Genomic DNA, 23,270 nt, shown 5'->3' with positions numbered 1-23,270 from the left:
GCTGCCCGCCACGTGTGCACTCCACATCTGGACCTGCCTGCTGGCAGAAAGAGCCCTTCTGAAGGGAGCATCATGAGCGCCCTCTCAGCACATCTGGCCGAGCGAGTGCCCCCTCTTGCACATCGGTGGCACGTGAGCTTCACATCCGGCAGTGCCCACAGGCAAGCGGGTCCATTCTGTGCAGTGTCCTGACCCCTGTGGACCCTTAAACTGCCTCGCACTCTCCAGTGAAGGACATAAAGGTTTAAAAACAACCTGGGTGAGCGAGTCTGTCATCTCCTCTATCAACTGCCAGGCTGGAAGTCCCAAGAAAGCATGCAGGGGACGAGCAAGGAAACAAGCTGGCCCCGTGCTGGCAGCCTCTTTGGGCCTATTCATAATGATCAGGCAGTGACAGGCATGCTTGGCACGGCATCTGTCTTGCCTCTTTCTTGTGCTCAATTTGTAATTTCATGTTATCCCCGAAATCGGTGCTCCTGCCGATGTTCTCTAGACCTTAAAGAATATTTAACCACCTGTTAAATTATTTATCCCTCCGAGGTTTCGTGTGCTGAGGGCAGCTCACAGGCCTCCTGGAGAATTAACTAGAGCTATAAATCAAAGAGACATGTGAGAAATTTTCTGGCGCTGGCGCTGGTGCCGGCCTGGCCTCTGAAATGCCACTCACAGGTTGGGAGTCAAGCGTTGCCGCTCCGTGCGTCCCCTTGCTCAGGATCCTGTTATGTTTGGAAGCTAAATAGACTCCGGTAAGCAGACCCGAGGCACCAGCTCTGGATAAGCTGCCATCCCATCGTTGTTGTGTGTTTTAAGGGAAGCTCTTCGGTCCGGGTAGGTCCTGTGGCCTGCATCCAGCCATTGGGTCAGGCTTATCAGCAAGGCAAAGCGATTCATAATATTCAAGGGGCAGACTATGCCAATTTGTGGTGCCGGCAAATACTAGGTGCCAATTTGTGTTGTTTGCCCACGTTCCTGAGTTACGTGCCCCAAAAGCAACTAAATCCTTTACTGATCCCCACCCACCCTCCACCACCACCGTCGGGGTGAGAGCCGGAGAACCTCAGTCCTGCAATGCAGATTGTGACTGCTTGAAGCAAGGTAGTAGCTCTCTTAGCTGGCTGCAGAAGTGGGTTGTTCTCCTCTACCACACTGGGCCTGAGCTGGGGATGTGATGCTTTAGGCTTAGTATAGGGGTATAGGTTGAAGCCATGTTGGTCTAAAGACATAGGCAGACATGGGTCTTTGGGTAAATCTCATATCTTTTAGTAGACCAACTAAATAGTTGAAGAAATCCTTCTTTGCAACCTGAAAGCTTGCAAAGAAGAATTTTTCCAACGATTTGAGTTGCTCTAATAAAAGATATGAGATTTACCCAAAGACCCGTGTCTGCCTTAGGCAGAGTGAGCTTTCGTTCTGGTTGGCTGGGCGGGGGCATTCAGGGGAAGGGGAAACCAAAGTGAAGTCTCCAGAGAAGAAAGCACAAGGGACCTTTGCCCACTCTGACGCGCGGCTGGAAGTCTGGCCAGAACAGGCTCCTTCACGAGCTGTTACCTGCTTGTGATCGAGCTGGAGAGGCCCTGTAAACAGGCTGTCTCATGGCCATAGCCCAGGCCTCCACTGCTGTGGAGAGCAGCAGCGGGGCACGTGCCCGACTGCCGGGTGTGTGTATGGGCAGGGTGGGGCAAGCGTCTCAGCAGCAGTGCAGGGAGGTGATTATATATACATACATGGCTTGAGCACCTCGCTTTGTGAAATGAGGACATGTTTCTGTTACGGGTTGTGAACTATGAGTGAAACAGCCTACGTGAGCTAGGTGCTGTTAGCTTTGGCTCGGTGCAGGGTCCCTGCTGGAAAGTGCGGCTTATTCTGTATCTAGGAGTGTGGGGTATGTCTAATGCTTTCCCACACCTTTTCCAAGCAGAAAAATGCAGCAGAGATTGACAGAGAGGGGGGAAAAAAGGAGCAAGAGAGAACACAAGATATTCTGCTAAGCTGTCCTTACGCAGCCAGGAAAGGAGGATTTCTCCTCTGCTGAAAAGGCCAGGATTAAAGTAACTAACAGGTTTCAGAGGGAGAAAGAAATGGCATCACTTGCTTGCATTTTTCACCTGTTAGACACTGCCTGACACGCAGCGTCTTAGCCACAGTGAGCAAACGTATTGATCTTCGCGGGCTTAGAGAGTGGCTTGGCTGAGCTCCGAGTCTGCCCTGAGCAAGCCGACGACAAAACCAGCTTTCTGTAGACCGAGGGTGCTGGGCAGTCCAGCAATTAAAAGCCAGTGCTCCTGCACAGTGGGCTTGCTGGAGACTCCTATTCAGCTCTGTGGTTTGAGGGCCTGCAGTGCTGTAGCGCCCAAGCACCTTGCATGCTTCATCTGATCTAGCCGCACAGCACCCCTGGGAGACGGGGGCGTTGCTGCCTGCACGTGACTGCTGGGGAAACCGTGACATGGAGATTGAGGGTGAAAGAGTCAAAATTGCCCAGGTGATTTAGGAACCTCAGCCCCACTGAAAATCCACCACGGGGCCACGAAGAGTTAAAAACTCCTGGAGGGGAGCGCTGAGGGAGAGGGGAGGCTGCTGTGCTGGAGCAGCTGAGAGTTAAAATCACTCCTCTTCCTAGTGTCTGGAAAGGAAAGAAGGTTTGATTTGGTTTGGCTTTGGATTCAAAGCTGGTTTTGTGAAGAATAAAACTGGCCTGAGAAACTAAGAACGGACCTGACTCACTCATCTAAGACAGCAGGGTAAGAGACCTGACTATGCCCTTTAAAATGTTTTCTTCACCTATATGGGGGGGGGAAAAAAAGAGTTTATTTCCAGGTAGAAAACCAGCCCCCATCTGAGCAAAGCCAGCTCTGCCATGCAAATTTGAGCCTGGCTTTGATTTAGAAAATGGCCATCTTGTGTCACATAAGGGCTGAGTTTGAGGAGACGGACCAAAGTTGCCTGAAATGAGATGGCAACAACACTGGTGGAAATCTGCACCTGGGACATGATCACCAGCTCCCCTCGACTGCAGCAGGTAGTTCGGGGGGGGAAGGGGTAGAAGAGGAAAGAGGGCTCGCGGCTGAGGGTGTGGGCTGGACTTCAGAAGATCTAATGGGCGTTTATGGGGCCTGCAGAAGATCTAGGCTGAATGACCAGCTCTTCCACAGACTTGCAGCATGACCCAGACAAGACATAGGGACCAATACAAGCACTTGTCACTGGTAACCCTCCGAGTGCTTTACAAAGGAAGGCAGCATCTTAAGATCCATTTTGCAGATGGGGAAACTGAGCCACGTTCAGCACCTGGGCTCTCTCAGTCCTGGGCCGCACCGTGTAAGGTGTCTGGGAGTCGCCTTGGGGCTGGACCGCTCAGCAGCGCTCAGGATCGGGCCCCCAGTAATGAACCAGTTGGAACAGCCGAGGGCCCCTGGGCACCTGTAATAATAAACCAGTGCTGTGCACAACGGAGCAGAGCACCAACACCAGGGCCCTCTGAGCAGCTGCTAGGATTCAGCAGCTCTCTGTGATGGACACGGCACCTGGTTTTCTTTGCTCTTTTCCTTGCAGTGGTGTTGACAGCTGGTGTGAAATGCAGCTGCCAGCATGAGTGGAGAAATCTGACAGCTAGTGGAAGCCAAGGTACAGACGCACCTTGTAGACTAAATCGGAGATGCATACGCTTTGGTGAGTCTGAGCTTGCTTCATTAGATGGTCTCCTTTTTGGTCTCCACTGAGGATCAAACCAGGACCTCTACAGAGCCACAGGTGGAAGTGGCCCTAGCTTGAACCAAAGAACATGGGCTTTGCAAATGGGCGACTGAGGGTTAGCACAGAGGAGGGGGCTGTAACCTGGGCTCAGGTAGGGGTGGCAATAAGTTTTAGCCACTCTGCACCCACAGGAGTCCAACATTAGTCATAAACTGCAGGGACATGAATCCCGATCCTTATGGAAATGCAGCAATGAATTAGAGGGAAACAATGTAGGAGACAAGTCGCTAGACAGAAGCCTTAAGACAGGATTAACCGCAGTCTGCTCCGCATTAAATTATAAAGGAGCTCCGGAGCATTTCCCTTCTCAAGCCATTTCTGCCTTGTTTAAATTCACAGGCGTCGTTCAGCAGCTGAAATTCTGCAGATAATTTTTTCCTGTGATTTATGTCTTTTTATTACTTTTTTTGTGTGTGGGTTTTAAGTTGCCCAAATCCTGCTGGTTATAAAATGAGGACACCAGACCTCTAGCGTAGCCAGCAGAGGGTAAAGTGCTGCTCAGGTCAGGGACCTGGTGAAACTGGAGAGGTGGGGAGTAGGAATTGGAAGCAATCCCCTGTGCTTGTGCTTGGCTTTCCGGCAACTCTGCCGTGCACGTTAGGCCTCTGCAACTCCACACCAGAGTCCCCTTTCCCTCAATTGCCTGCCCCGCTGCTCTGCCAATGCACCTCACTGTTGTCCAGCAGCTCCCCCGGGCCTGCCCCGCCAGCCCAGCTCTGTCTCCATATCCCAGCCCTGCAGTATAGCTCCTTCCATCCCAGCCCTGCCCCTTCTCCGATGCATCGCAGTGTTGAGCTGCGGCCGCCCGCTGCCTCAGCCCTCCTTGTGCTCCCCCTACGAACTCGGTCATCCGTCACACCAAACAGCACGATGCCTGCGTCCAGGACTCCCAGCCCACTGCATTGCCCTGCCCTGTGAGCCACTGGCTTGCCCGCAAGGCTGTGCCAGCAACCCCTGTAAAGCCGTCAGCTGGTACAGTACATCCAGGCTAATGCGCTAGCGACTGCCTTGGTCCTTCCCATCTCCAGGCTACGGAGCTGCGATCAGCACCGGCCTGGTCTGAGAGCAGCTGGGCTCCCTCAGTTTCTCCCAGCTCCAATTAAACTGTCTCCTATTTCCTTCTTACTTAAAGCAGCAGCAGAGGCAGAGCTGGAAGCAGGTTGGAGTCAGGACCCCAGAAGGCTGGTCCTTCTTCTGGAAGGAGCGCGATGCAGTGGTTAGAGCCGGGGGCTGGGGCACGTGAGCTCCACTTCCCGTCTGGAAAGGAATGAAGGAAACTGGGAAAGAGGAAGAGGGAGCAGTAGCCCTACATCCTGGCCTCTCCACGAGCTCTGCTACTGAGGGGCTGAAAGGCCTGCAACCAGTCCCTTAACCCTCCCGGGCCTTCAGTGTATTCATGGAAGGATTCCTTAGCCTGGCCACGTGGTATTTGGAGCAGGGTTTGGCAACCTCCTTTAGGCGTGAAGGTGAATGTCCCCATGTGAAACGCTCACTATTACTTGAAGGGGCTGTCGGAGAAACCCCACAGACCAGACCCCCCGATCGGGGCATGTCGGCTGTCTCCCTCCACAGCCCCTAACCCAGTCGCCGAGCCCCGTTTCCTCCAGATACCTTGCGCTCTCCTCCTCAGTGGTTGCTGCTCCCCCGTCTTTGGCTGCGGTCGGTGTTTCTGCTCTGCCAATAGATCATGATTTTTTTTTGCCATCATCAGGTTTCCAGCAAAACCATCTGTATCATTCCTGCTCCCAAACAGCTGCCTCAGGAGACTGCTTACACCGGCAACTAATGCGGAAACTGTTTCCGTGACGGATTTCCCGCCACGATCAAACCTTTCTGCTCAGCCTGCCCTGCCTTAATGAGATTTTAAGCACTATAGCTATAGGGTCATTTGTCCCTGCTTCCCTCCTGCATTAAATAACACAGGCAGAAGCCTAGGAGGGGCAGCCCATATGGCGCAGTACAACTCTTGAGACAAGGGACCCAGCTGAGTTCAGTCCCCCCGCAGTCGTGCACGACACGGTGCAACATGAGCCATGCCCTGAGCTTCTTGGAGGCAAAGCATGGGAGTTTTATCCAGCTAAGTCGCTCACAGCTTTTCCAGGCTCAGTTCGGCAGAGCTGGTTGGGAAGTCTCATTGACTTCTCGTTGGGTTGGAAACGATGCAAGAATAGACTCTGTTTCCCCCATGGTTTCATTTGCCCCATGAGCTTCAGCAGGACCTGTTGGTTTCTCAGCATCTCTCCAAGTGAAGACGCTTCCATTTTGATGCCCAGCTGTGGGTTGGGTGGCTCGGCTCGGCTCTGGCTTCCCAGCTTGGAAAACAGCCTCAGAGTTGAATTCAAGGCCTGGTCCAATGTTTTTAAGAGAACAGGGAAGGAAAAGGTGGCAGCTGCTGGCCTCTCCCCAGCCCACCTGCTGCCTTGGCTTTTGGGGGTTAGTGGAAAAGGATTGGAGACAAGGTCCTGGAAGGATTAAAATAACAAATGCCTTTCCCTGACAGTCCTTTTCATCCGGCACTGTCCAAGCACTGGACAGGAGTGGGTCCCATGCGAGCCTGGTCCCGCAGCAAGTTGGCAGCAGAGTGGGGAACGGCAGCCAGGGTCAGGTCTCAAAATGGCATTTCGGGCTGAAAGCTTTGACCCTCAGGGTCTTCAGAGAAGTTTGTCCATGAGCTCAAGGTCTGGGTTTGCAGTGTGTTCGGTACCGGTGTGGGTTCATAGCAGACTTCAGGCAGGATTCGGTACCCTGGTTCTTGTGCAGCTACCAACCGCTGCAGCTGGTTAAGGGCTCCGATCCCAGGTCTGACTGCAGCTGGGATAGATCTGAGACTGGTGTGGAGAGGGACTCTTAGTATGTGTGGGGTTAAATGAATGAGAAATACTGTTCCCACCACCCCCATACTCGCATGCTCATAGCAACAGCCCGATCACTCCCTGCAACAGACAGCTCCAGGAATAGCTGTGCTGACTTCACAGTGTTTTTCAAAGCATGCGTTTTAGTAGCTTGTGTTTGGCCTCCCACTGCTAGCACTTGACGTGTCTTTGATCAGTCGGATCGCTATGCCTGGCCAAGAGGGGTCTTCCCTCCCACTCCTGCCAGCTACTGGTCCATGTTCCCTTTGTAGAGCCCTGGCTTACCCCACGTGCTATGTCCAAGCGCATTTCCAGCTGCCTTTGCCAGTACACTCCCCAGGCCCAGTCATTTCTCCTAGTTCTGTCCCTGTCTGTGTAGGTTAGGCTGCCGAATCCAGCTGCCACGACAGCCGCACAAGGGGAAGTCTCCACCTGGTGCTGGCCCTCTCACAAACGCTGGACGTCAAAGGAGCGGAGAGCAGAGCAAAGCAGGAATCCAACGCGACTCGACCCCTTTGCAGGATGTTTAAAGGCCTCGTTCTTTTGGTCCTGGGTTGATTTTCTCCCTATGGCACATCGTGCCAATGTCACAGGTCAGAGCCAAGTTGTCCTGCCTGATTTTTGGACCCACCAAACCCCGAATACTAGCAAGACCGTGTAGAAGGGAGCTTGTGCAAGCGGTCAAGGAGAGATAAGAAACTTAGCCTTGTTATTTCGGTGCTGGGACCACAGTCTTAGTTCTAGTCCGCAGACTTCCTATGTGGGCAGGTCATTTGGGCTCTCTGGGCTTCAAGTCCACATCCACATTAGCCTGACTTCTATCCTGGGGAAGATCTTAGAAAAGTTTATTAAGGAGGCCATCCTTGAGGGACTGGCCCAGGCTAACATCCTAAGGGACAGCCAGCACGGGTTTGTTGCGGGTAGGTCTTGTTTGACCAATCTCATTTCCTTCTATGACCAGGTGACCTATCACCTGGACGAGGGAGAAGAGATTGATGTCATATATCTTGACTTCAAAAAAGCTTTTGATCTGGTATCCCATGATCACCTCTTGGCCAAACTGGCCGGTTGTGGCTTTGGCTCCACCACGATCCGCTGGCTGGGAAATTGGCTCCGTGGTCGGACCCAGAGGGTTGTGATTGATGGCAGTCACTCATCGTGGTGCCCTGTGACCAGTGGGGTCCCTCAAGGCTCTGTCCTGGGACCCATACTGTTCAACATCTTCATTAACGATGTGGACACTGGAGTCAGAAGTGGACTGGCCAAGTTCACCGATGACACCAAACTTTGGGGCAAAGCATCCATGCCAGAAGATAGGCGGGTGATCCAGGCTGACCTGGACAAGCTCAGCAAATGGGCGGACGAGAACCTCATGGTGTTTAACACCGAAAAATGCAAGGTTCTCCACCTTGGGAGGAAAAACCTGCAGCACCCTTATAGGCTCGGCAGTGCTACGTTGGTTAGCACTACAGAAGAAAGAGACTTGGGGGTCATCATTGACCACAAGATGAACGTGAGCCTGCAATGCGATGCTGCGGCTAGTAAAGCGACCAAAATGCTGGCGTGCATCCATAGATGCTTCTCGAGCAAATCCTGGGACGTCGTTCTCCCCTTGTACTCGGCCTTGGTGAGGCCGCAGCTGGAGTACTGCGTCCAGTTTTGGGCTCCACAATTCAAAAAGGATGTGGAGAAGCTGGAGAGAGTCCAGAGGAGAGCCACGCGCATGATCAGAGGTCAGGAAAACAGATCTTACGATGACAGGCTCAGAGCCAGGGGACTCTTTAGCCTGGAAAAGCGCAGGCTCAGGGGTGATCTGATGGCCACCTACAAGTTTATCAGGGGTGACCACCAGGATCTGGGGGAACATCTGTTCACCAGAGCGCCCCAAGGGATGACGAGGTCGAACGGTCACAAACTCCTGCAAGACCGTTTCAGGCTGGACATAAGGAAGAATTTCTTTACTGTCCGAGCCCCGAAGGTCTGGAACAGCCTGCCAGCGGAGGTGGTTCAAGCACCTACATTGAACACCTTCAAGAGTAAATTGGATGCTTATCTTGCTGGGATCCTATGACCCCAGCTGACTTCCTGCCTTTTGGGCAGGGGGCTGGACTCGATGATCTCCCAAGGTCCCTTCCAGCCCTAATGTCTATGAAATCTGTGAATCTGCATGGCCAAGATAGTGCTTATGACAACCAGTGCCCCACAAGCCCAGTATAACGCACTGGGCTGCGGGTTTGAGTCCCATAGCGCTGCAGCTTAAGAAGTCTAAGCATTCCTGAGCAGGCTGCTGCATGGGGTCTTCCTCTTCGCCTTGCGTCCCGGGCACAGGCTCTCTCTAACGCAACAAGGGAAACTTCCTGTCCGATTGCCTTAGACTGCAAGGACCAGGGCTGACCATAGCCCCCTGGGCTCACACTCCTTCAGGGAGGGATGCATGGCAGTGGAGCACACAGGCTTTTTTAGTGTCTAAAATGCAAGCACTCTTCACTTTAGCTGGTGCATAAATAGAAAGACCCAGACAAATTCATAAATGTCTTCATGTGTTGGGTCCCCTCGGTTTTTCCACTCCTGTGGACCATTTGGGGGGTCGAAGGAGTCCAGAATCCCCGCTTTCTCTTGCTATCCTACACATGAGATCTCCTGTGTATGATGGAGCCTTCCTGTCTTTGTGGACGTGGGCAGCAGCTGAGAAGCCTTCTCCTACCCCCAGCCCCATCTGGTCTTTTGCCAGCAGTGGGCAAATTGGGAAGCTACATGATCCACTGTAGGTTAGATCCCAGATCCTGGACCTGATATGTATTTCTAGCAAGTCGGCCAGAGACTTCCACTGAGATAAGGCCCCTGGTAAGGAACCAAGCCAGGGTGTAGCTCCAGTGAGCTCTCTGCTTACCCCAGGGATGAGCCTAGCCTTGCACCTCAGCCTCTTTTCGGCACTTCCCTGCGGAGCTTGAATCCACACCTGCCTGCATTGGTCATTGGGAAAAGTAACGAGACAGCAGCAGTTTCCTTCTTGTGTGTAGGGTCCATGTGTGGGCCTAGGCTGCCTCAGGTAAAGCCCCAACAGAGAACAGAGAGGCACTAACGTATCACCTGATGGAGCTGAGGCAAGACTGTAAAGGGATTTAGGTACCCGAATCCTGCTGAAGGCAATGAGAGTTTGGCACCACATACTGTTAGCAATCTAGCCCTCAGTGTCAGATTGCAGGGGAAGGAAACGCATGTCTTTTTAGCAATGGCCTCTCAATAACCTTCCCCTCCCCGCGGTGGGCAGCCTCCTTTTGAAACTGCAGCAGCTCTGTGCTCCATGCAACATGCTGGTGAGCTAATGGCTAAATCTTCCCCTCAGCAGGACAGCACAGAATTTGTTATTGCTAACGAGAGCCAAGAGTGGAGGGATCTCTGCTAGGCAGGTGGTACAGCCTGAGCTATTTGATCCGGGACATCTTCCCTCCCCCCCCCCCCCCCACCTACCTCCTCGGGCAGAGACCCTGTCCCCAGTCAATCAAAACTGGGGCATGGGGGTTAATTTGGTGCTCTGAGACTGGCAGCACCGCCTCGAGCTTAGCAGAGAATAGATGCGGGCAAAGCAAGCTTAGCTATCTGCAGCTGGCAGCACCCTTTGCTACTGCACTCCTCTCATCAGTCCCCTGCCCTTGCCCTTCCCCCCCAGCTCCTACTATTTAAGCCCTGGGCTTCCTCTCAACATGAGCAATTCACTGCTATAAGGACCTCCTGCTCTCAATCCTAGGCCCATTTTGTGCAATCCCAGCATGGCTGTGCCTCCAGCTATTCCAATCTTGTTGATGCACCTCGCGGGCAATAGCACCCGCCGCTGTCCCAGGCTGGGTCTTCTTCCCAGCCAGCTGTGCCACCTCTCATCTGCAAAAGTGCTGCTGGCTTTAGCCTGCTCTTCCCCTGTGTTTGCCCTGCTTGGGCATCAGTGGATCTGGAAACGTATCTACTCACCAGCCTCGTACCTACACAAAGATCCTTTTAAAGGGGCGCTTCCCAACTTCCAGCACTGTTGAGCCGATGCTGACATGGCTTTGCCACGAGCTTCTCAGTCACAGATTGCACTGAGCTGGTCGTGGGGAACCTGAGCTCCTCGATATGCAGCGGCGCTGCTTCTTTGGCAGTCTCTCTCAGTCAAGGATGGTAGTCTTCGATGACTGTCTTGTCTACAGGCCTGAAGACGTCCGATGAGGCCAATTCAAGATCGACAGGCTGTTGCAAGCAGCAATGGAGTGCCTCGCTGCCTTGGGACTGGGACATGGCAGTTTTGGCAATCGGCAATATCTGAGCCTAGAAGGCAGCTCTGGGGAGGAGCGGGGAAGACTCTCCAGGGCGGAGCAGAAGGGGGAATACTTTAGGTGGGTGGAACATCACTTTCCTAAGGGCTGTACAGCCAGACCTTGGGATTAAGGACCCTACCATAGCGGCGAGTGCCAAGGCGTCATTAGCAACCACAGAGCGGAGCCCCCTGAACATGGGTGTTATGGTCACGTTCGGTCTCTTGTAACTTATCTGGACTGTGAATACAGCTGATTTCACTGGCTCTTTGTGGAGCACAGGGACACTTGATAGAGATGGCTCTAGTGAATGTGAAAGCGGGGTCTGATTGAGACTGCTGGACCACAGGCAAACCCTGTGGGACACTCTGGCCGCCTTGGTCCCAGCCTGGGCTGCCCAGTTTTAATTTCTTTGGGCTCTCAGTGCCCTGGCCTGACTGCTGCCTATGTTAAGGCCTATTTGTTGGTCCCAAACAGCAGGGTTAAGCCTGTAGAGCCCCCCCCAATGGCTAGAGCAAGACCAGTAAGTGCAGCACAGGGGGAGCAGAGCGCAGAGCTCTCACCAGATAAAGTTGAAAAGAAAGAATCCGTTTCAGTTTCCAGAATGAATTAAATCATTACCAGGAGCTGGCAGCTCCCCGCATCTTGGTGCCAAAGCCATGAGCAGCCCCAGCCTGTTCTCCATCGGGACCCAGACGCTCCATCTGGGCCCAGGGAGGGGGACATTTTTCTCCTGCGAGCACCAGGACCATTAGAGAGTGCAGCAAGACTCGGGCTAGAGTCCTTTGCAACAGACATCCCTGGTCTGATTAGGTCCTGCTGTTTATTCCCTCTGGAAATGAGAATCGCTGTTTATCACGTCTGCCTGGCAGGCAGAAAGCCGCCGAGCGAGAGAGGGGGAGAGAGAGACTGTGCCAGCCAGCCGGAGAGTGCTGAGAGACTCAGCTAGGTAATAGAGGTATTTATTAAGGGAGAGACAAAATTTATACGCCATTCCTGCTGCTTCTGCTCTCAGTCAGTGCTGAGGGGAGAGGGGGGAGCGGGCAGCTCGCACAGGTAATAGCCAGGAGTCGGTTTCCTGCCCATTTGTCAGTCTGCAAAACAAGGAAAAGAGAGAAGAGCCTGCTAAAGGTGAGCTGGGGAGCTCAGAGGAGGTTTGGCCCTGTCTGCAGGGCCATCCAAAGCCAGAACAGACCCCAACCCACAGGAAAACCATTTGGCTCATTGCTGTTGCTAATTATGGTTTGCGCTGCGGTCATGCGCAGAAGCCCCAGTCTGAGATCAGGGTCGCACTGTGCTGGGTGCTGTCCACGCATGACTATGTTTGGATTTAGTTGCCAGATGCCCTCGTCCCTAACTGTTGCTGTGACCACTGCAACGGGGTGTAAACCATGTATGCAACAACAGGGTGAGGGGTAATGCTACCCCACATCCATTCCAGGCGGTGTCCTTCCCCACATCAAAGCCCACCACAAAGCTTGGACACTGCTTGCATACTAGTAAGTCAGTGAGATATATATGGGGTGCTCAGGCTCTGCCCAAGGACATACTTCATCCTTCTGGTGTCTTGGTGATCGTTTTTGGTCATTCTTTAGCAAAGAGCAGTCACACGATGCAGCGAGTGGGGGCCAGAGGGGGAGAAGAACCCAGTGCCTACAACCAGCAACAGAGAAGCAGAGCAAAAGTGTGCAAGTTAAAATTAAGCCAGCACGCGTTGGTTTTGGCGAGAGGCTCAACTAAGCCATTTCTCCTCTCTGTGCCTCAGTTTCTCCATTGCAAAATACTCAGGGTGATGTTTATTCACCTCTGTAAAGCAGTGCGTCCTCAGTCGAAAGTTTCTATGTATAGCAGATCGGGGGGGGAGGAAATGCATGTTGTTTTCTTTGCAGGCAGTTGACTTTCTGGCAACAACTTGAAAACTGAGTGACGACAGACATAAGACACTGCAGGAGCTGCTTCTACTTGAGATGTGCAGGTACTGGATATTTCGGGGGGGGGGGAGGCAATAGATTCCAACTGAAAAACTGAAGTTCTCCATGAAAAGCAGGTAGTTGACAAACACCTGATTTTTCATTGAGCCGTTTTAATGGAAACATTCATTACTGGTGCTAGTGCTGTGTCACTGAGGGCTCTAATTCTTGGCTGCAGCAAAGGAATTTATGAACTCCCCCAGGTCTGTGCTGGCTATAAGGCTGCTACCTGCCGTAACCTCAGCAGTCCTCCAGCGGCGGAAGATCATCAGAATGCAAGGAGGCCCCGTGCTGGGGTTTGACTAGAGCAGTGATTCTCAATCAAGGTGCCATGGCACCCTGGGGTGTCTTAAACGCCTTTCAAGGGTGCCAAACAATGTTAGCACTGAGGTTCACGAGCATGATTCACAAGATAAACCCAGGGATTTCAAATAGCAATCCATAGTCGCCGTCTTTCCGAGTTCTTTGCAGCAGAAAAAACACTCTATTATTTTTCTGCGGTCAAAAAAAAAAAAAAAGAAAGGGTGAAAACTACAAGCGAATATTTTCCGAGTTGTGCTTCGAGTCTGTGCCTTGAGTCTAAAAAGGTTGAGGGGTTATGCTAAAATGTTGATGGATTTCTCAGAAATGGCAGCTGTTACGTGTAGTGTGCTTGTGTGCTCCTTTAGGGGGAAAGGGGCTGTTATCTGCCCCAGGGGGATAGAGACACTATGCTAGCCAACCTTCCCAATACATATGCAACTCACACCCAGAGGGGCGTGTGTCTAGCGATTAATCTGTTGCCAGCTAATGGAATTACTCCTGTAGCTCTACTGTTGAATAGACGTGGCTGAGCATTTTTAGAAGAACCATTTTTTCCATCAGAAGAAAGCACTTTGTTTAAAATGAAACTTCCAGAAGTGGATCAGTGTTGACAGTTTTCTTGTTTAAGGAAAGAACTTGAACATGTGAAAACATCCTATTTTGACATTTCCTAAATGAAGCATTGCTTCAGTTTGGAAGTAATTAAACGGAAAAAAAAGATGAAAAATCAGAGAGGCAAAAAACCAAAACAAAAGTCAAATGTATTGAAACAAAATAAATCGATTGAGCCAAACTAGTTTTTTCAGAGCTTTGGTATGCAAATATAAATATGTAAAATAAACCTGTGCATACACATTTGCATACTGGAGCGTGCATGTGTATATATATGAATATGTATGTTTGTGTGTATATATGTGCATATGTATGTTGGTGTGTGTATATATGTGCACATACTTGTGTGTGTGTGTGTGTGTGTGTGTGTGTGTGTAATAGGGCATGCTAGTTGTATCTGCTGGTCTACCGGAAATATCTTTTGCATGTTTGCGTATGTGTGTAATAGGGCATGCTAGTTGTATCTGCTGGTCTACCGGAAAGTTTGCAAAAAGGAAATTTTCCAACTATTTAGTTGGTCTAATAAAAGATATCACGTCTACCTAAAGAGCCTTGTCTGGCTGTGTGTGTAAGAGAGATGGTTTTTGTTACAACCTGGGCTTGCAAATATTCATGAACTGGGAAAGCCTGTGTCCTCCCTGTCCAAATACTGAAACTTCCGGACTCAAATGCCAGTACCACGAGAAGAACAATGCCAAACATTAGGCAAGGTCGTTAACAATAATATTTATTAGGTCGCCATCCATATCCAACACAGGCCCTGTGGCTGCTCAGTTTGAGCATCCCTGCTGCATGGTATCGTGCACGGTGGAGTTGAATAGCTTTCCCCCACCCCCTCGATCCAGGAACTTCCTTTCCCTGCTTTCCCCATGGCCAGGCCAGCCCCTCCAGTCCCATGGCCCATGTCTCAGCGGGTGCGTGAGCACTGCCTGCAGCCCTGAAAACTGGGCAAGTGCCTGTAGTTCAGCTAGTTGGAAGCAGAGCTGCCAGCAGTAGTGGCCAGCTGCTAAGTTGCCGTTTAAGATTGCCAGTGCAGTTCGGCGCCTGAAAAGTCGTACTCTGGGCAGAAGGCATGAAAGGAAATTTACTCCATGCCATTTGCCCTGATGGAAAACAGGCATTAAAATGGCAAGAGATTTACCACGGCAAGGATCAGTAAACAGTGAACAGAGCCCCAAGGGAGCACGGGGAATGAGTGGAGGATAGGAGAGAAGAAGAAAGGGAGCTGGGGAAAGAGGGCAGGAGAAGACAGGGGGGAACAAGGGACTGTGTTTGGGGAGAGGGAAGAAGGATGCTAGTGATGGGGTGGGTGGACAAGAACCCGGGTGTGGGGAAGAAAGAGAGAGAGAGAGCAGGTAAAACCCAAGGGAGGTTGAGGCTGGAAAAAAAACCAGAGGAAGAGGGAGAGATTGGAAAGGGGCAGAGCTGGAGTGGGGGGAACTGAGAGGTAGAGGTACCAGCTCAGCACCCGGTTATGAATCAGTTCCTCTCTGAACCATTGGTAAAGCCTGATGTTTACAAGGGATTTAAAAGCCAAAGACATAAAGAAGCTTCTGAAATTACTAGGGAATCTATAGCACAGGGATCGATGTGGCTGCAGTGGACATCCGGAGACTTACGGGGCCCAGGGGCTGCAGGGTGCTTAGTCTAAGCAGCAAAGGCCTGTGGCCAGGCCCAGTGTAATGGCCTTCCAACACACTGTGACAGCAAAAACGTGACTGCTCCCCCCAGTCCATTATCCCAAAGGCAGCACAGGCTTGCCCTCAGGATTCGGAGGCATCTGGACCATGCAAGCAACTAAAGCCTGCCTCGGTTCACAGCCAGCCTCACAACCGCTCACACAAATCCTCCTGGCACAGTTATGGATGTGCCCGCCATGGAGCCGGGGTGGGGAGCAGCATTGGGAAAATGCTAGGGAGCCAATTTCCTCCTGCATGGCACACTATAGTGTCCTGCACACAGTGTCACTAGCCTAGAAATATGGTATTTTCTTAAAGTTCCAGGTTCTGGAGTCCTGAGGTTTGGTGAGAACTTGAGCTTTTATTAAGATGATTCTCATGATTGTACAGAGAAGCCCGGAAAAGCAATTCAAATAGAGGTAAGAGCCCAGGAAGCAAAAAGCACCCCATATTAATTACTTTAAAAAAAATTCTTGCTCTTGCTCTTGCTCTTGCTCTTCCTTTTTTTTGGAGGCCTGGCTCAAGATATTTGACTGCTTGAGGTCAGCAATACTGGTTACACAGCAGATATAAAATGGGGCCACACACAGGAAGGCGGGGGGAATCAGTTCCTTTGAAAGAAAGGGGAGTTCATGAAAGGTTTTATTGTTCCTCTTGCAGGTGTCAGAGCAACAGCTCCAGGCCCTGACTTTGCATGGGATCCCACCGTGCCAGGTGCTGTAAAGACACAGGACTGCCCTTTATCTGGCTAGCGGGAAGCCTAATAAAGACAGAGGAGGAAGAAACTCCATTTTGAAAATGGGGAGGGGATGTGAGGTATTTAAATAACACATTACGAAGAGCCCACGGCAGATCTGAGAGCTGAGCCACGATCTCCTGACTGGCAGGCAAGGGGCTCATCACAAGCCTATCTTTCTTCCCTTAACAAGAAGGGAAAAATTGGACCACCTGCTGTCTTAATTAGTTTATCGAAAGCACTTGGAGACTTCAGGGGGAAAGTGCTAGGGAGTAAAAAAAGTATTAAGTGCTAATAATTCTCTACTTTTATTTGCAGTTATCTATCTACATGAAAGAACCTTTTCTTTTTTTTTTGTTTTGCTGACACCTTCCTGCTGGGAGCTGAACACTGCTTGAATCATCCATCCAGGGCAATTTGCTAATAAAAGTAAGGAATTGCCTTCTGAATCTCTCTGTTGGCATGAACGTGACACGAGGAGCGGAGTTGGACTCATCAGAGGCGGGCTGGGAGCCTGTCAGGGAGTAACCTGGGCATGTCCTCCTGTCACCTCCCCTCCGAGCCCCGTGGAGCAGGGCAAGCCTAGTAGGTCCTTGCTGTCAGGCTTCAGGCTATAAATGTGTCCCCTTCCTACTTCTCAGCATATATACAGAGCCAAACTCCCCAAGTGTAAGGCCTTCTGCATCTGGCCTAGCTCTAATTTTATTGAAAAACAAGGAAAAGTAGACTTAAAAACCCTCCATGGTGCTGCAGTGACCAGCCCCTCATGGGTTGTAATGGGTGGTGTCCCCCCACAGCCCTGGCCCTGCCAGCTATTCCCGCTACTGTTGTCTGCTCAGTGCTTGTTTAGTGATCTCTGGGGTCTGCCTTTGGATGTTGCATTCACCCCAAACCTTTCTGGTTCAAGTAGCACACCACAGGCGGGGGGTGGCAGGGGGGAGGTGCAAGGCAGCTGGATGCAAAGCCAGTCGCATCCCTCCCTTGGGCCCCCTTTGGTACAGACACCAATGTGCCTTCACCATGCCAGCTGGATGGTCTGCTGGGTGAAGGCAGTGTCCTCCACCTGATCTTGCCCACAACCAGAGGAAGGAGGTAACTGTTATACCGTTCCTTTCCTGCTTCTCCATATGCATCCTTGTTCCAGCCGGCTGGTGTCATGGAGAAGAGCCAAGATCTCACCCTTTTCCCTATTCTCTGCCTACCCAGATGTGGGGGCAGCAGCCCCACAGAGGTTGTCCTTCCATCTCTACACCCTGTTTTGGAGATGGGGAGATGGGGGGAAGGTAATAGTCTTGCCTCTAATTGGAAACTGATTGGCTCCTGCTGTGTCCTGCATTGCAATGAATCCCTAACCAGGCCTGGTGAAGGGCTGGGATGAGGTGCAGAAGGCTTGTCCTAGTCTATGTGCCCTATAACTCAAAGCACTAGGGAAAACCTTGCTGTCGGGTATCGATTCCAACGTCTCTTCTTCCAGGCTGGGTTGTGGCATGATGCTCTGTGCCTGGGAGCTCAAGTGGAGGACATGTCGCATCTCGGTGTGAGTAGGCGGATCGCCGGTCTGCGCAGCTACTCCGGGTCCTTGTGATGCCCTGACTGATAGAGTCTTTTTGTGAGTTATGCCACTGCTGCCAGCATGAGATTCCTGTGTGCTGTGTGCTCCCTCCCTGGCTGGTTCAGGTACCTCCCACGTCTTCATTGCTTTTGGTTTGTGTTATGATGAGCCCTGTAAAATGAGTGGCGTGGTCTTCCCTGCGTTCTCGCTGCATTTTGACAGATCTGCCTTCCTCCAAGGCTGCAGACCACAGGAGTCTGACGCCGCTTCCTGACACCTGCACCCCTTTCCCACCTGTTGACCACCTCAACGTACATTTTCACTGACTGGCTTTCTTGCATAGGTACTGGCCTCTGGCTGCTTTACTACTGCATCCAGGAAGAGCACAGACCACCTCCAGATGCTCCGTCTTCCTGCTGAAGCGTATTTGTACCCAAAAGCTTGCAAAGAAGGATTTTTTCCAAGTATTTTAGTTGGTCTAATAAAAGATATGGGATTTACCCAAAGAACCTTGTCTGCCTATGTCTTTAGACCAACACGGCTACAACCTACACCCCTGATGCGGGTTTCTTCTCCCACCTCCAGACTTGAGTTTGGACTCATGCTTCACCCGAGTGGATCTCCTCTCACTCCTAGAGGGTGGTCCCAGCTTGCCACAGTGGCAAGGACTCTCGTCTCTTTGAAGTTACCCCTGTATTTTTTCTGTGCATGGATCTCCAGGCCCCCTTCTCTTTTCAACATCCCATGATGGCTCCCTGGCCTTCCATGGCCTTTGCTCCTGGTGTAAGCAAGAGAAGAACCAGGCCTTTGGCCTTCTGGGGTGCAGATCTGATGCCCGTCTCTCTCGCTCAGTGGAACAGACATGACAGAAAAGTAGCTCTTTGCAGTGGATGGGCAGACAGGCTAGCTGCTAGTCGCTCCTGCCAGGTGGATGACACTGGGTGGCCATTTCCAAGCCCCACGGCAGTGTACGAGGCATCCGGGTACCATGTGGTGCATCTCGTAGCATGGAGCAGGGATGAAGCCAGCTGTGATGTGTGGGAACTGGAATTCCCTTTCTCTCCCCCCCCATTAACTATGATGACAAAGAGACTGTCTGAGGTTGGGAGTGGACACTGAATGCCTTGCAGCAGCCTGTTGTTGATGTACGAACCACCAGCCTGGGTGGAGGAAGCTTCATCAATCTCTTCAGAGGTGTTGCCAGCCTAGTCTTTGGAGGGGCTATTTACACAGCAGAGAGATGAATAGGTCTATGCCACGGACACGTTGCTTCCCTTGCAGCTTCACAGTGATGCCACTGCTGCCTTCAAACGAGACAAATTCTGAAATGTTGCAGGCGTTCGGAGAAAATAATATGCCACCCCCAAAGAATCTTGTATCAAATATGGGACAGGTGCTGTGCATCATGGAAGACCCATATCACTGTTAGAGATGAGAGGGCCGGGAAGAGACCGTCCCAGAATGGAGGAGAACCACTTCTAATCTACCTTCCTGCCATGTCCTGGACATGCTTCCTCCATCCACACTGGGCCTCATCATAGAGCCATAGAAAATGAGGCTTGGAAGGGACCTCGGGAGGTCGCATCTAGTCCAACGCCCTGCTTCAAGCAGAACCAGCCCCAACTAGATCATCCCAGCCAAGCATTTATCCAGCTGGGTCTTAAAAACCTCCAGGGATGGAGATCCCACAACCTCTCTGGGTGACCTGTCCTGGTGCTTCACTACCCTCCTAGTGAGAGAGTTTTTCCTAATATCTGAGCTAAACTTCCCTGGCTACAAGTTGAGACCATTGTGATCAGTCGGTCGCAAACCTGGCTCACAGATGAAAATCAGAAGGAACTCCTTTGAAGTCAGTGGCTTGTTCAAATGAAGGCAGGGTGGTACAGAAAACTCCCAGATGAACAGGAATTGCCTCATTATTCCCTTCTTGGAGCTCTCCTCCATAAGAGTACAATGCACACACCAATATACACCTATGCAAGCTAGAACGGTTGTGTCGCACCCGTGTTTGGATGCTGTGGAAGCCGAGAGAGGAACAATCTGATCATTCACGCTCCAAAAGTGGCTCCATATTGAAATTCTCTCGTGGGTTTGGGTGCGCTATCCTGCCTCTCTTCCAGGGGCCTTATGACCAGGTGTATGTGGAAGAAAATCAGGGTAATTTTTTCTCCCAAATGGCGAACTGAGAAAGCAGGCAATAACCCCATATGTGACCCGCAGTCTTCCCCTGCCCACATACCTTGGCATCAACTTGTGAATTTCCAAAGGTCTACAGGTCACCCTAAGGACCAAAGTGGAAAAAACCCCAGTAGCTTATGACAGAGGGTTCGGGATCCCAGTCTCTAAAACTTCTGCTGACTTCAATGAGACCTTTGCCTGCAAACTAGCTACTGGAGCAAGCACTAAATTACAGCCAGACTCATCTTCCTGGCATCCCCCAGCTCCTCTTCAAAGTCCTTTGTGATAATGACTTTTTCCAGCCAGCACTGCCTGCCCGCCTCCATGCCAAGCAAGCGTCTGCCTCTCTAATAATGGGTTGGATCACTGGAGACTCGTGCGCTACATCCCTGTCTCTCCAGGACTCAGCTTTTGTGCTATATAAGCTCCGAGCTCTGCTACCATTGCTGCTTTTATTTTGGGTCATTTGGGTCCATATCACCTGTGCCTCTGTTAGAGGGAAGTGTGAGCCAGTCACGTGCCAACCTGTGTGCGCATTTGTGCCTGTTGCATCACCTAAGTATGGGGATGTGTTGCACATCTGTGTCGTTTCTTCTGTGTGCCACAAGTGCAGGAGACCTTACAGGTCTTGTCTGTGTTTTGCACAGACCTTCCCTGTGTGTGCATATCAGGTTGTGCTAAGGTGTGTGTCAGCCTGCTTGTGGCTGCACGGGGGGATGTGTGGCGAACTCGTGCTGCGTCACGTTGTGCATGTACTCACGGTGTCTTTACAGCGCGTGTGAGGATCAGCACTGTGTCACGTCGTGCACGTTTCCGCGCTGTCTCTCCGTTGCACGCAAACCCCGGCGATACCTTCCTGAGTGATTTGTGGCCGTGACAAGCTGAATTGTGGGTAAACTGCACAGCAAACGGGCAGCAAATTGGAGCTCTGGCTGCTGCCGAAGGGGTCATTCATCTCCTCTGCGCAAGGCTGCAGCCGGCACTGTTTGATCACCCATCCCCGGATCACACCCAGTTTTTCGGGTCCTCCAATAATTTATGTCACACTGGCTGCAGGAGAGCTCCACCCCAGCCTTCCCAGGGCTTTCATCTCTGTGCGGGGAATGAATTGCTCTGTCACTCCCAGGCTTTGCTTCCTCCCTCCACGCAAGCACCACTCCTCCACCTCGGGACCTGTGGCCACAATGCATCAAGGTCGGTGCCCGCCGATGAGTGACGGGGCAGCGACGGGAACGGATTGCACAGGGACTGGCTGACCCATTCATACTCCGTGCATCCAAGGCCCACGGGGCACGGGATGCGGCTGCAGCCAGACTGGAAGCACTTCAGCACACACCGTGCCCTCCTTCAAGCCGTGAGACAGCTTGCGGGGGAGGAAGCCACCGAGTCACAGCATGGAGTCCCCCAAAATTAGAAGACATAGCTTCAATGCCGTTGTCTCTAAATCATTCCCTGTGGCACCTCCTGCTGGGACCAGAGTATCTGGGCACTCCCACGCAACCAGGCCTTGTGCTTAGCTCCTCGCAGTACCGCAGCTGGGAGAGGCAGGGACTGGGATAGCCCTGGGCTTTCCCCACACCCAGCCCCATTGCACCTTCCTCGCAGCCCTTCCTGCTGCTAGGACAGGTGCCAGGAAACCTGCGCTGTTCTCTGCAGCCCGACTACGGTGGAACAACTGGGGGCTCGTGTGCCCCCTTCCCAGCACCTCCCCATCCATGTCCTCTCATGGCTGTACTGGAGTCTCAGGATCCCAGGACTCTGCAGTGAGAGGAGCTAATAGACAGTAAAATGAACTTGTAGCTAGGGAGTGTGGAGAAGGGATGCCAACAAGCACTGGGATGGCTTTGACTATTTTACCACGTCCCCTAAATTGAAGTGGCCAAAACAGAGGTTCTTGTCTTGACACTTATTAAACTCTAATCTCAGTGTCATCGCTCATTATTACAGCTGGATGCAAGCCAACGCATTTAAACGAAGAGAAACAGAAAGACTTATGAGATGGCTTGAAACCTTTGCCAGCAAACTGCAGAATAACCTCCGGGCTGGAAGAACCGGACTGACCTGAGGTGGGTGAGGAGAGATCTCAAGGAATTGCCAATTAGAAAGTTTCTCCTTCTAATGGCGAAGGATTCAGGGGAAAAGCAAACAGTGAAGGTGAGTGCGGGGTCGGGGGTTACAAGACAGGGAAGGAATATCTGTAGGGACTAAACTTCTGGTGCTCATAGCGTGAGGTGCCACTGCTCGTGCTACAGAAACTCAGGCAATAGGAGGCGGTAGCAGGTTTATAAACTGTAATACATCGCCTGGGGCCTGGAGGGCAACCAGGAGACATGTGGGATCATCCTGGGGGGTTCATTTACTGAGACTAAATGCTCCCCTGGTGAGCCGTGGCCAGGGCGCTAGTGTGGCTGAGTTTCAGGTATTTGCAGCAACTTCCTATTTAATGCTGGTTGCTGCCTGATGATGTGCCTGCGCAGTTAGTGCCCACAGCTGGGAGAGCTGTCCCCACCATTGCCCTCTGCCCCCGTGCAGCTGCAAGAGGATTGCAACAAGCAGCTCCTCCTCTATTCCAAAGCGGTTTCTGCTTGGGGGTGCTTTGCCTTGTGGCTGCTTTGCGACATCAGAGCCCTTGATCATCGGGGGGTGATGAGCATCAGCTGAAATCAGCTGGAGGCATGCATAGGTGTTCAGCTGCCCCCCATTGAAAAAAAAACAGGTCCTGAGCTCACAGACTAAGGCTACCCATGCAGTTACAGCCCATAAATAGGCTTGGCTCTGGGAGACCTGGGTTCAAGTTCTTACTCTAACATTGACTCCTTATATCATCAAGGGCCAGGGCCGGCCACAGGCATGGGCAAATTCGTTCACCCAGAAAGGGGGCATGAAAATAATGATGGTTACTGTCATGATCTCTGGTGAAGAGGGGCCCAATACTAAAAGTTCACCCGGGACCACCAGGAGTCTAGGTACAGTGCTCCCCTCCATGTCACTAAGGCTCAGATGCCCAGAGCTATTGGGGTGCCTTTGCAATCAGTGAGAGGTAGGCACCTGAAAGCCAATATAGATTTAGACCTAAGTTTCCTGGTTCCCCATCTGCAGCACTAGGATTATGATGCTTGCTTTCCTTCCACTCTATCTCTCTTGCCTGTTTGAACCATGTGAATAATAGGACACAGCACAGTAGGGACTCAGTCTCAGCTGGGGTCCCAAAACTAGTGGCTAATTCTGGAAAACCTCAGGGGCCACCTTTGTTCATCAAAGACATCAAAAGGGCTTCAGAAATAATCATAAAAGAATACATCGTGCTTGCAAGCAGGCAGTCTAGAGGAGCCTGGAAAAGAAACAA

General features: G+C 51.7%; 1 long non-coding RNA gene across 11 annotated transcripts in view; it reads left to right on the top strand.

Annotated features, from left to right (window-relative positions):
- The first annotated feature begins 2,632 nt into the window (after positions 1–2,632).
- LOC149853819 (uncharacterized) overlaps positions 2,633–23,270 on the top strand; it is a 32,329-nt gene continuing 11,691 nt past the window's right edge. For 2 of the 11 annotated variants that reach the window (XR_016438987.1, XR_016438997.1), the window contains exons 1-5: positions 2,633–2,741; positions 3,553–3,669; positions 12,784–12,869; positions 15,777–16,172; positions 16,513–22,078. This is a non-coding gene — a long non-coding RNA (uncharacterized LOC149853819). Of the gene's footprint in view, positions 2,742–3,552; positions 3,670–11,484; positions 12,026–12,783; positions 12,870–15,776; positions 22,079–23,270 lie in introns of those variants that run through there. The other 9 variants (XR_016438989.1, XR_016438990.1, XR_016438991.1 and 6 more) reach the window with 9 other exon arrangements.

Source organism: Crocodylus siamensis, chromosome 13, assembly GCF_052110815.1.
Source record: "Crocodylus siamensis isolate JL-2025a chromosome 13, ASM5211081v1, whole genome shotgun sequence".
Taxonomy (NCBI): Eukaryota; Metazoa; Chordata; order Crocodylia; family Crocodylidae; genus Crocodylus; species Crocodylus siamensis.
Note: the sequence above shows the minus strand (reverse complement) of the source record. Positions and strands in the feature narration are given on the sequence as shown.